We start from the raw sequence: 10,870 nt of genomic DNA on the forward strand, positions 1-10,870 counted from the left end.
TGCAGGACCGAGGCACTGAGTTGCTGAACAGCCCAGCCGGCACTGGACACTTTGTTATTTCAGAGCGATGGGAGAATTTGTTTGAAATGATTTTCGCGATCTCTTTCTGACCTATTGAATCATGGATCTCTAAGACTTGAGGTTTCCAGACTTGATTCATCGGCTCAGTAAAATCTGATGCTCCATTAGCTAACTGCCTGGCTTCCTGGTTTACATTAGGAATAGAGAGGAGGTGACTATGGCTCTTTTTCTCCTTTCTCACTATCATGAATGAATGAATGAATCATTTTAAAAAGATGCTTGGGAGGCGGGGTGGTGACACTGTTGAGTGCACATGTCACCATGCACCAGGACCTAGGTTCAAGTCCCAGCCCTCTCCTGCAGGAGGAGGCTTTGCTAGTGGTGAAGCTGTGCTGAAGGTGTCTCTTCTTTCTCTCTCCATCTCCCCCTTTCATCTCAGTTTCTCTCTGTCTCTATCTAGTAAGTAAATAAATAAATAGAATATTAAGAAAAGATGCTTGGTATCTTTCCTCTCTTTTTGATATCAAGCATCTCATCTTAATATTTTATTTATTTAGTAGGAAGGAGATTATTATTAATATTACCAACATTGTATATATATATATATATATATATATATATATATATATATATATATATATATATATATATATGCCATCAGGATTATCATTAGGGCTTGGTGCTTGCAAACAAATCCACCACCCCTGGTGGCCTTTTTTTCCTCCTCCTCCTCCTCCTTCTTTTTTCATTTTATTTTCCTTTTTTTTCTTCTTACTTACTGGACAAAGAGAAATTAAGAGGGTTGAGTAAGATAAAGAGGAAGGAAGAGAAACTTACCTGCAATGCTGCTTCACCACTTGTGAAGCTTCCCCTTACATGTGGGGACCCCGGGCTTGAACCTCAATCCTTGCACATGGTAACGTGTACTCAGACAGGTGAACTACTGCCTGGTCCTTATTATTCTTTTTTTTTTTTTTTTTTTTTTTTTTTTGCCTCCAGGGTTACCGCTAGGCTTGCTCGGTGCCTGCACTACAAATCCACTGCTCCTGAAGGCCATTTCCCCCCTTTTGTTGCCCTTGTTTATCATTGTTGTTGGATAGGACAGAGAGAAATGGAGAGAGGAGGGGAAGACATAGAGGAGGAGAGAAAGACAGACACCTGCAGACCTGCTTCACCCACCTGGGAAGTGACCCCTCTTGTAGGTGGGGACCCAGGGGCTCGAACCAGGATCCTTGAGCCAGTCCTTGCGCCTTGTGCCTTGTGCGCTTAACCTGCTGTGCTACTGCCCCACCTCCCCATTCTTCTTCTTCCTCTTCTCCTTCTCCTCCTCCTCCTCATTTTTCCCCTCCCAATTCCAGTATCAGTTTATTGAGGAAATGGTAAAGGTAAATGGTAAATGGTAAATGGTAAAGGATTTCTGTTATCACAAATCCTTTCCACAAATCCCCTGAGTGGGTATCAGTATATTTCACCTTCAACCAAGTCATCAGCTTGTACCACTACAGACAGCAAGCTCCCTTGGGCTCCCCATCCTGCTCTCTGTAATCTTCCATAATCCTCCTTCTGGTCCCCACCTGCAGGGGGAAAGCTTCACAGGTGGTAAAGTAGGTCTGCAGGTGTCTCTCTTTCCCTATCTCCCCCTCCTTTCTCAATTTCTCTCTGCCTCTATCCTATACAATAGTAAATAAATAAATAAATAGATTTTAAAGAGAGAGATATCATAACACTGAACACTGAAGTTTTCTTCAGTGTGTGTGTGTGTGTGTGTGTGTGTGTGTGTGTGTGTGTGCCTTGAATCTCAGCAGCACTCAAGAGCAGAGCAGTCCATGAAAATGGGTTACTGTCCAAGCCCTCTTCTCCTATTTTAGATCAAAGAAATGTAGAACAATTTGTGAACAGTCTTGCTTTGTTTTGTTCTGCTTCAAATCCTGAAGGCCCTTGTAACTCCTTCTGCAAGGAATGGGGTTGTTGATCCTCACATTCAAGCAGGCTTTGCCCAGGCTCAGGGCCCAGGCTCTGCAGGAGGGCCAGCTAACCACAAGGAGGTATGCAGACCCCGCGGGGAGAAAATGCTATTTCAACCAGCAATTATTTACAAAGGGAGGTCATCAAGGGCTCTTGAGATATTTATGGTATTCTCAAAAGCCTCGAAACTTCCCAAATTCAGTATTTACTCACGCTTATGGACCAAATGAGACCTACACTGGGTAGCTTGTTCATTCACTTCTTCATTTATTTCTTCATTCATTCATTTTTGGGTCATCACCTGCCATTCGCCTGTCCAGGTCAACTTTTTCAGGTAGACAGAGACAGAGACAGAGATGCAAAGAGAAAGATGCTACAGCACCAAGGCTTCCCTCAGTGAGCTGGGGGCCGAGCTCAAACTTGGGTGGTGTAGCTGATTTATTTAAATCTGGGTTGATTTTTATTGTAGCTTTGTGCTCTTTGATTCCAACAAGTGATTACATGCTTGGCTGGGGATTAAAATTAAAAATTACAAACCATTATAATGAAAGTTGCTTGTCATATTAGCTCCTAGAGATGTCCCTCCTTTCCTTTCTGTTTCTTGTTACACAGTCATGCATATTAGCTTACACTTGCAAAAAATTAAATTTAAAATTTTCTTAAGTATATTCACCGTGAATATTCTTTGCTTTTTCTTTTTTTACACCATTCCCATCACCAAAAATCTGTGTCCCACTCCCCCCACCCTCCCAACCCCACTGTAAGTATATATGTTAAATTTTTTCTATGTTATATATGTTAAGAAAAAACTTAACATATATACAACATTTTATCATGCCACTCTCTCTGCATCTTTTTGATGATACACAAACACTCTCTTAAGCCAAGCTGGTCAGCTTTTATTATTTTTAAAATATATTTATTTACTTATTCCATTTTGTTGCTCTTATTATTTTATTGTTGTAGTAGTTGTTGATAGGACAGAGAGAAATGGAGAGAGGAGGGGAAGACAGAGAGGGGGAGAAAAAGATAGACACCTGCAGACCTGCTTCACCGCCTGTGAAGCGACTCCCCTGCAGGTGGGGAGCCGGCGGCTCGAACCGGGATCCTTAACACCGGACCTTGTGCTTTGCACCACCTGCGCTTAACCTGCTGCGCTTAACCCTCTGCAGATGGGGAGCCAGGGGCTTGAACCGGGATTCATATGCCGGTCTTTGCGCTTTGCGCCACCTGCGCTTAACCCGCTGCGCTACCGCCCGACTCCCACTGGTCAGCTTTTACACTTTATATTTTCTCACCCCTATTTTGGCATAATCTTTTTGTTCAGGACAGATCAAAGTACGCTCTTTCTAGCTCCATAAATTACAGACTCTGTAAACCCTTTTCAAATATCAAACATCATCTTCTATGACCTAGTGTAGTGCAACACTTATAAAGGTTCAGTCAGTGCTTAGTGAATAAAACCATTAAATAACTTCCCTGGGTAAAAGCTCCAGTAGCCTGTTAATGCATATGTTTTCTTTTTCCTGTTAATGTATATTTCCTGTTAATGTTTTGTTTCCGGGATTCATTTTGGAAGTGGCTTCTGGTGAGGATCCTGTTTTATTATTATTATTATTTATTTAGTTATTTATAAAAGGGAAGAATTGACAAAACCATACGATAAGAGGGGTACAACACCACACAGTTCCCACCACCAGATCTCTGTATCCCCTCCCCTCACCCTGACAGCTTCCCTATTCTTTATCCCACTGGGAGTATGGACCCAAGGTCATTGTGGGATGCAGAAGGTGGAATGTCTGGCTTCTATAATTGCTTCGCCGCTGAACATGGGCGTTGAGAGATCTATCCATACTCCCAGCCTGCCTCTCTCTTTCCCTAGTAGGGTGGGTTTCTGAGGAAGAGGAACTCCAGGACACATTGGGGGGATGTCTGTCCAGTCTGGTTGGCATCATGCTAGCATCTGGAACCTGGTGGCTGAAAAGAGAGTTAACATACAAAGCCAAACACATTGTTGACCAATCATGGACCTAAAGACTGGAATAGTGCAGATGAAGAGTTGGGGGGTCCTCCATTTTTTAGCTAGCTAGTAGGCATATTTTAGTTATATTCCAAAGGGCCTGTGGCTATACTAGTTTTTTGTGTTTTTTTTTTCCCTGAGCCTGAAATCTGATATGTAGGTTATTGTCTGGGGAGACGATGTCATGGCTGGAAAAGAACCAGAAAGGTGGATCAGGGAAGAGTAGCTCCTTAATATGGGAAAGGGGACTAAAGGTATATTGACTAAAATATAAATATAAATATAAATATAGACTAAAGGTATCAATATTGTTGACTGTAAACCCCATTGATTTGATTTGGTCTGGGGCCCATATTCAGCTTAGGAGCCTGTGTGACCTCTGCATCCCTCTAGATCTGAGCTCACATTCTGTGGTCAAGAGTAGGAATATTCCAAGCTGCCCCAAAATTGACCCATCTTCCTCAGATGTAGCATAGAGTATGTTGTCCATCCTCCCTTTGGAGGATGGAACATTTTCTACCATTGTTGATCCAAGTTGAGGGCAAGGTCCTATGGGGGCCCACAAAGGGGTCTATTTTGTTGTTCTTGATAGAAATGACCAGTAACACTGGAGAGAGGGATTTATTTGAGGCTGGAATAGGGCCCCAGCTGATGGGGTGGCCTGACAGTGACTAAAGAATCATCATTAAAGTATGCCAGTCTCTTGCCCTTATTCAGCTTTTGCAGTCCTTGCTTTGATAAGGTTAAGTTTGGAGTGAGTGAGAGAACTGTAATAGGAAGTAGGTGAGGAGGGTATCTAAGTCTAATTAGATACTATTTCATTAGGAACTTGATACTGACTCACTGCAGACTATTGTGTACTTTTGCTTTCAGGTATATATTTCCCCTAATTTATGGATACATGTGAACATATGCTCTGTCTTACAGGACCTGGTCTATATCTGGGTTTTGAGCCTTTGTAGGAAGTGAACCACCTGGAATGGAATTAGAGAATCCTATGAAAAGAAAGGCCTCACCCAAGTGATGAGGCTGAAGGGTTGTCATTCCATGCCTGACGTCTCTGGACACAGTCTGAAGTGAAGCATGCTGGGGTGGCACTTGTTGCTTTGATTAGGTTGTGATTGGCAGATGCAATATCATTTGGTATGAATTGAGAGAAGCATGCAGGAAAGTGAGCCCCATCTAGAGGTTCCAGGACTGGGGGAAATATAGGCTCTATTGAGGAAGCGGGAGGTTCCCGCTGTCTTAGGGTTAAGAAGACAATAGATAGTTATTGCTATAATCACATTATTTGGCAATTGGGTTAACTTTGAAAAATACCTTTGTTAGGATTTGCTGTATCATACACAACATCACCATAATTTATGTCCTTTGACAATATTTGTATATAGCTGTGCCACCGGTTGCTTCTGTTCTCCCTGGTCTAGGCTTTTAAAGAGAGTCAACATATCAATGACTCAGCCTATGTATTAAAAAGACAGTCTGTGCTTTACAAATTTTGAGACATACAATCAATTTTCCCCTCTCATATTAATTAAATGGTAATTTATATGACTACAAATTAATAGGTGTGTACATAAACACCATTCCTACCACCAAAAGACTATGTCCCATCCCATACCCCCACCCACCCACCACCACCCCCGGGAAGCCAAATATCTACCCTCACCCTCCACCCAGGGTTTTTACTTTGGTGCCCTACTCCAGAGAGGATCCTGTTTTTAAAGTCTCTTCACTGTGTGCAGGGATTCTGAGGCCTTCAGAGAAGAGTTTATGAAAATAAGGACTAATGCTCTTATCTGTATTGTGGAACATGGTGATGAGGTGAAGAATTTGTGAAAATGATAAGGTCGCAAAGAAAGAAGCCAGAGCTTAGCAGTTACTCTAAGAGATTAGGAATCATGGCAAAGGCTCCCAGAAGGCTTGGGCCTAAATCTGAAGTGGAGGTGGGACTTGAAGGAACAAAGAAGAGAGATACTTAGGAGATACTCAGAGATTCTTAGAGTGGGCTGTGGGCAGTGGCACACAGAAGCACAAGGACCCGAGCCCCCCCCCCCCCACCTGCAGGGGGGACATTTCACAAGTGGGGAAGCAGATCTGCAGGTTCCTGTCTTTTTCTCTCCCTCTCTTATTTTCCTCATTCCTCTCAATTTCTCTCTGTCCTAGCCAATAAAAATGAAGGGGGAAAAAAAAAAAAGAGAGAGACTTAGAGTTACTTGGGGGTGGGGGTGGGGTTGGTGACCTGGAGGGGTGTCCCAGCAGCAGACCATGAAGACAAGCATTGCCAATGAGTGGAGGAATTTCACCATCCCAACCTTCAGGCTGCTCCCGTTATCTAGGGACATTTGATACTGTGTGTGTGTCTGTGCACACACAAGTGTGTGATAAAATTTATACAACATATCCAGCCATGATGTCATCTCCCCAGACAATAAGTTGGGTCCACCTGCATATCAGATGTCAGGCTCAAGAAAACAAACAAACAAACAAACAAAACCCCACTAGTATAGTCATGGGGCCTCTGGAATATAGCTAAAATAGGTGTACTAACTACAAAACGGAGACCCCAAATCTCCATCTGCACTATTCTAGCCTTTAAGTTCATGATTAGTCAACAATGTGTTTGCTCTGTATGTTAACTTTTTTTTCAGCCACCAGGTTCCAGATGCTAGCATGATGCCAAACAGACTTTCTTGGACAGACAACCCCACCAATGTGCCCTGGAGCTCCATGTCCCCAGAGCCCTGCCCACTAGGAAAAGAGAGAGGCAGGCTGGGAGTGTGGATCGACCTGCCAATGCCCACGTTTAGCCCTACCGGGGAAGCAATTACAGAAGCCAGATGTCCCATCTTCTGCACCCCATAATGACCCTGGGCCCATACTCCCAGAAGGATAAAGAATAGGAGGGAAAGCAGAGTCTCTTCAACAAATGGTGTTGGATAAAATGGGTTGAAATATGCAAAAGAATGAAACTGAACCACTATATTTCCCCAAATACAAAAGTAAATTGCAAGTGGATCAAGGACTTGGAATGTTAGACCACAAACTATCAGATACTTAGAGGAAAATATTGGCAGAACTCTTTTCCGCATGCATTTTAAAGACATCTTCAATGAAACGAATCCAATTACAAAGAAGACTAAGGCAAGTATAAACCTATGGGACTATATCAAATTAAAAAGCTTCTTCACAGCAAAAGAAACCACTACCTAAACCAAGAGACTCCTCCCAGAATGGGAGAAGATCTTTACATGCCATACATCAGACAAGAGGCTAATAACCAAAATATATAAAGAGCTTGCCAAACTCAACAAGTAACCCCATCCAAAAATGGAGAGAGGACATGGACAGAATATTCACCACAGAAGAGATCCAAAAGGCCGAGAAACACATGAAAAAATGCTCCAAGTCTCTGATTGTCAGAGAAATGCAAATAAAGACAACAGTGAGATATCATTTCACTCCTGTGAGAATGTCATACATCAGAAAAGGTAACAGCAGCAAATGCTGGAGAGGGTGTGGGGTCAAAGGAACCCTCCTGCACTGCTGGTGGGAATGTCAATTGGTCCAACCTCTGTGGAGAACAGTCTGGAGAACTCTCAGAAGGCTAGAAATGGACCTACCCTATGATCCTACAATTCCTCTCCTGGGGATATATGCTAAGGTACCCAATACACCCATCCAAAAAGATCTGTGTACACATATGTTCTTAGCAGCACAACTTGGAATAGCCAAAACCTGGAAGCAACCCAGGTGTCCAACAACAGATGAGTGGCTGAGCAAGTTGTGGTCTGTATACACAATGGAATACTACTCAGCTGTAAAAAATGGTGACTTCACCGTTTTCAGCCGATCTTGGATGGGCCTTGAAAAATTCACGTTAAGTGAAATAAATCAGAAACAGAAGGATGAATATGGGATGATCTCACTCTGAGGCAGAAATTGAAAAACAAGATCAGAAGAGAAAACACAAGTAGAACCTGAACTGGAATTGGCGTATTGCACCAAAGTAAAAGACTCAGAGAATATAGGTCCAAAAAGGATGACAGAGGACCTAGTGAGGGTTGTATTGTTATATGAGAAACTGAGAAATGTTACGCATGTACAAACTATTGTATTTACTGTCGAATGTAAAACATTAATTCCCCAATAAAGAAATTAAAATTAATAAATAAAAAAAATAATGTGGCTCAAATGATTTAATTCTCTACATTTGAGCTGCTTACTTTCTAAAGGCCATTTCCTTAGAAGGTTAGAGTTAATTTTAATTTTATTTATTTTTCCTTTATTTCTTTTTTAATGTTTCTTTAATATTTATTTATTTCCCTTTTGTTGCCCTTGTTTTATTGTTGTTGTGGTTATTATTGTTGTTGTTCTTGATGTCGTCATTGTTGGATAGGACAGAGAGAAATGGAGAGAGGAGGGGAGATAGCGAGGGGGAGAGAAAGACAGACACCCGCAAACCTGCTTTACTGCCTGTGAAGCGACTCCCCTGCAGGTGGGGATCCGGGGGCTCAAACCGGGATCCTTACCCCAGTCCTTGCACTTTGAGCCACCTGCGATTAACCCGCTGCACTACCGTCTGACTCCATCTTTCTTTTCTTTCTTTTTAACCAGAGCACTGCTCAGCTCTGGCTTATGGTGGTACAGGGGATTGAACCTGGGACTTTGGAGCCTCAGACTTGAGATCCTGTTTACATAACCATTATGCTACTCCCCCTGCCCAATTATTATTAATTACATATATTTTATTAGTGGTTTAATAATGATTAAGAAGATAGTAAGATAACAGGAGTACAATTTTATACAGTTTCCACCAACAACCAGAGTTCCGTAACCCAAACCCTCCACTGGAAGCTTCCCTAGTCTTTATCCCTCTGGGAGCATGGACCAAAATTTTTTACAGAAGGTGGGAGTTCTGGCTTCTGTAATTGCTTCTCTGCTGGACATGGGCACTGGCAGGTGGATCCATACTCCCAGCCTGCTTCTATTTTTCCTTAATGGGGCAGGGCTCTGGGGCGGTGGGGTTCTGGGACGCATGGTGAAGCCATCTGTCCAGGGAAGTTAGGATGGTGTCATAGTAGCATCTGCAATTTAGTAGCTATTATTAATATTATTATAGTTCAGGTCTACATGGAGAAAAACTGAAAGGCGGAGTGTGAATGTAAACTCAAGGCAAAGCTCTGGAGACAGCCACTCCTACTCGCCTCCTTGTGGGGTGCAGCAAATGTGACCCTGACTATCCTTGTGCCCATCGGGACTTGGCACTGATGAGCCCGGCTGAGTAAATTGCTTGGGAAGCGCACACTTGCACTTCTGCTCCTGATTACAGCAACGTGATATTGAACATTTTACCACCAGGAAAAGTGGGTGTAATTATCTGGCTCCCATCAAATGCAAGCAGACAGCTACTAACAATGGTTCCAACAGAGAGGCACTGGGGCTGAAGAGGAAGGAGCCCCTTTGAAGCGATTCCAATGAAAGCACAAACAGCAGCTCCACCCGAGAAGCAGGTGGGCCGGCCAGGGCTGCTGGTGGCCAGGTGTGTGGGGAGCACCACCCACACCGCAACCCGGGTTCTGGGGAGCCTTTCCAAGCACGTGAGGACCCACGGGTCCACCCTCCTCCCCGAGCAGCTGAGGGAATGCAAGTCAGGAGAGGGAGAGAGAGGGCAAGGTGCTGGGCAAGGGCTGGAGGGCAGGGTGAGGGGAGTTAGCCTTCAACTCGCATTAGTAGTACACCTGCTGTGTGTCTAGTGCCAGCAAGGAGAGCGAGGTGTAAATAGACACCAAAGGGAGTCGGAGCGGTAGGTAGGTAGGTAGCGCAGCGGGTTAAGTGCAGGTGGCGCAAAACGCAAGGACCAAACACCAAAACAGAGGTGAAATAGTTCTCTAGCCAAGGCCATCTGAGTCATGCTGGTTTTGGTCCTTTCCTTTCCCTTCCTTTTTCTCTTTTCCTTCTCTCTCTCTTTCCTTCCCTCCCTTATCTCTTGTTCTCTTCTTTCCTTCTTTTACATTTTTTAAAAATGTTTTATTAGGGGCCGGATGGTAGGTCAATAAGTTAAGTGCACATGGCGTGAAACACAAGGATGGGTTCTCTCTGTCTTATTCAACACCACCACCACCACCAACAACAACAACAAGGGCAATTAAATGGAAAAAAAATGGCCTCCAGGAGCAGTGGAGTCATAGTGCAGGCACTGAGCCCCAGCGATAACCCTGGAGAAAAAAAAAAAAAGAAAAAAATTTATTAATGGATAGAGAGAAATTGAGAGGGAGCGGAAGGTAGAGGGAGAGAGACACCTGCAGACCAACTCCACCATTCGTGAAACTTTCCCCCTGCAGGTAGTGACCAGGGGCTTGAACTCGGGTCCTTGCACACTGTAATGTGAGTGCTTAACCAGGTACGCCACCACCTGGCCCCTTTCTTACTTCTCCTCTCCTCTCCTCTCCCCTCCCCTCCCTTCTTCTTCCAATTAAGGATATAAAATTGGGAAAGGAGATCATCTGGGACGGCAACAAGACAGGACTAGAACGACTTCAGGAAGCCACCAAATCACCAGTGAGTGCAAACACGTGTGGCTCATGGACAGAGAGGAGCCTAGGGAGAGATTAAGTGGCTGGTAACAGTCTGGCAGTTTACCAGTTGAGACACCACCTCCAGTCTGTTTCACCACCCAAAAGACGGCTGAAGGGAGGAGAGGACTCCCCTGAGACTCACCAAATGCAACTGTGAGTCTCCATTGTTACTGCCCTCAGAATCTGGAGCAACAGAGGGGAGGCCCTGTGCTGACACCAGGGGACAGAGAACTGACCAGGAAACTTAGGAGAAGAGCTATACCTTGGTGGCCTCGTGGTGGGGAGT

This window comes from Erinaceus europaeus, chromosome 10 (assembly GCF_950295315.1).
Source record: "Erinaceus europaeus chromosome 10, mEriEur2.1, whole genome shotgun sequence".
Classification (NCBI taxonomy): Eukaryota; Metazoa; Chordata; class Mammalia; order Eulipotyphla; family Erinaceidae; genus Erinaceus; species Erinaceus europaeus.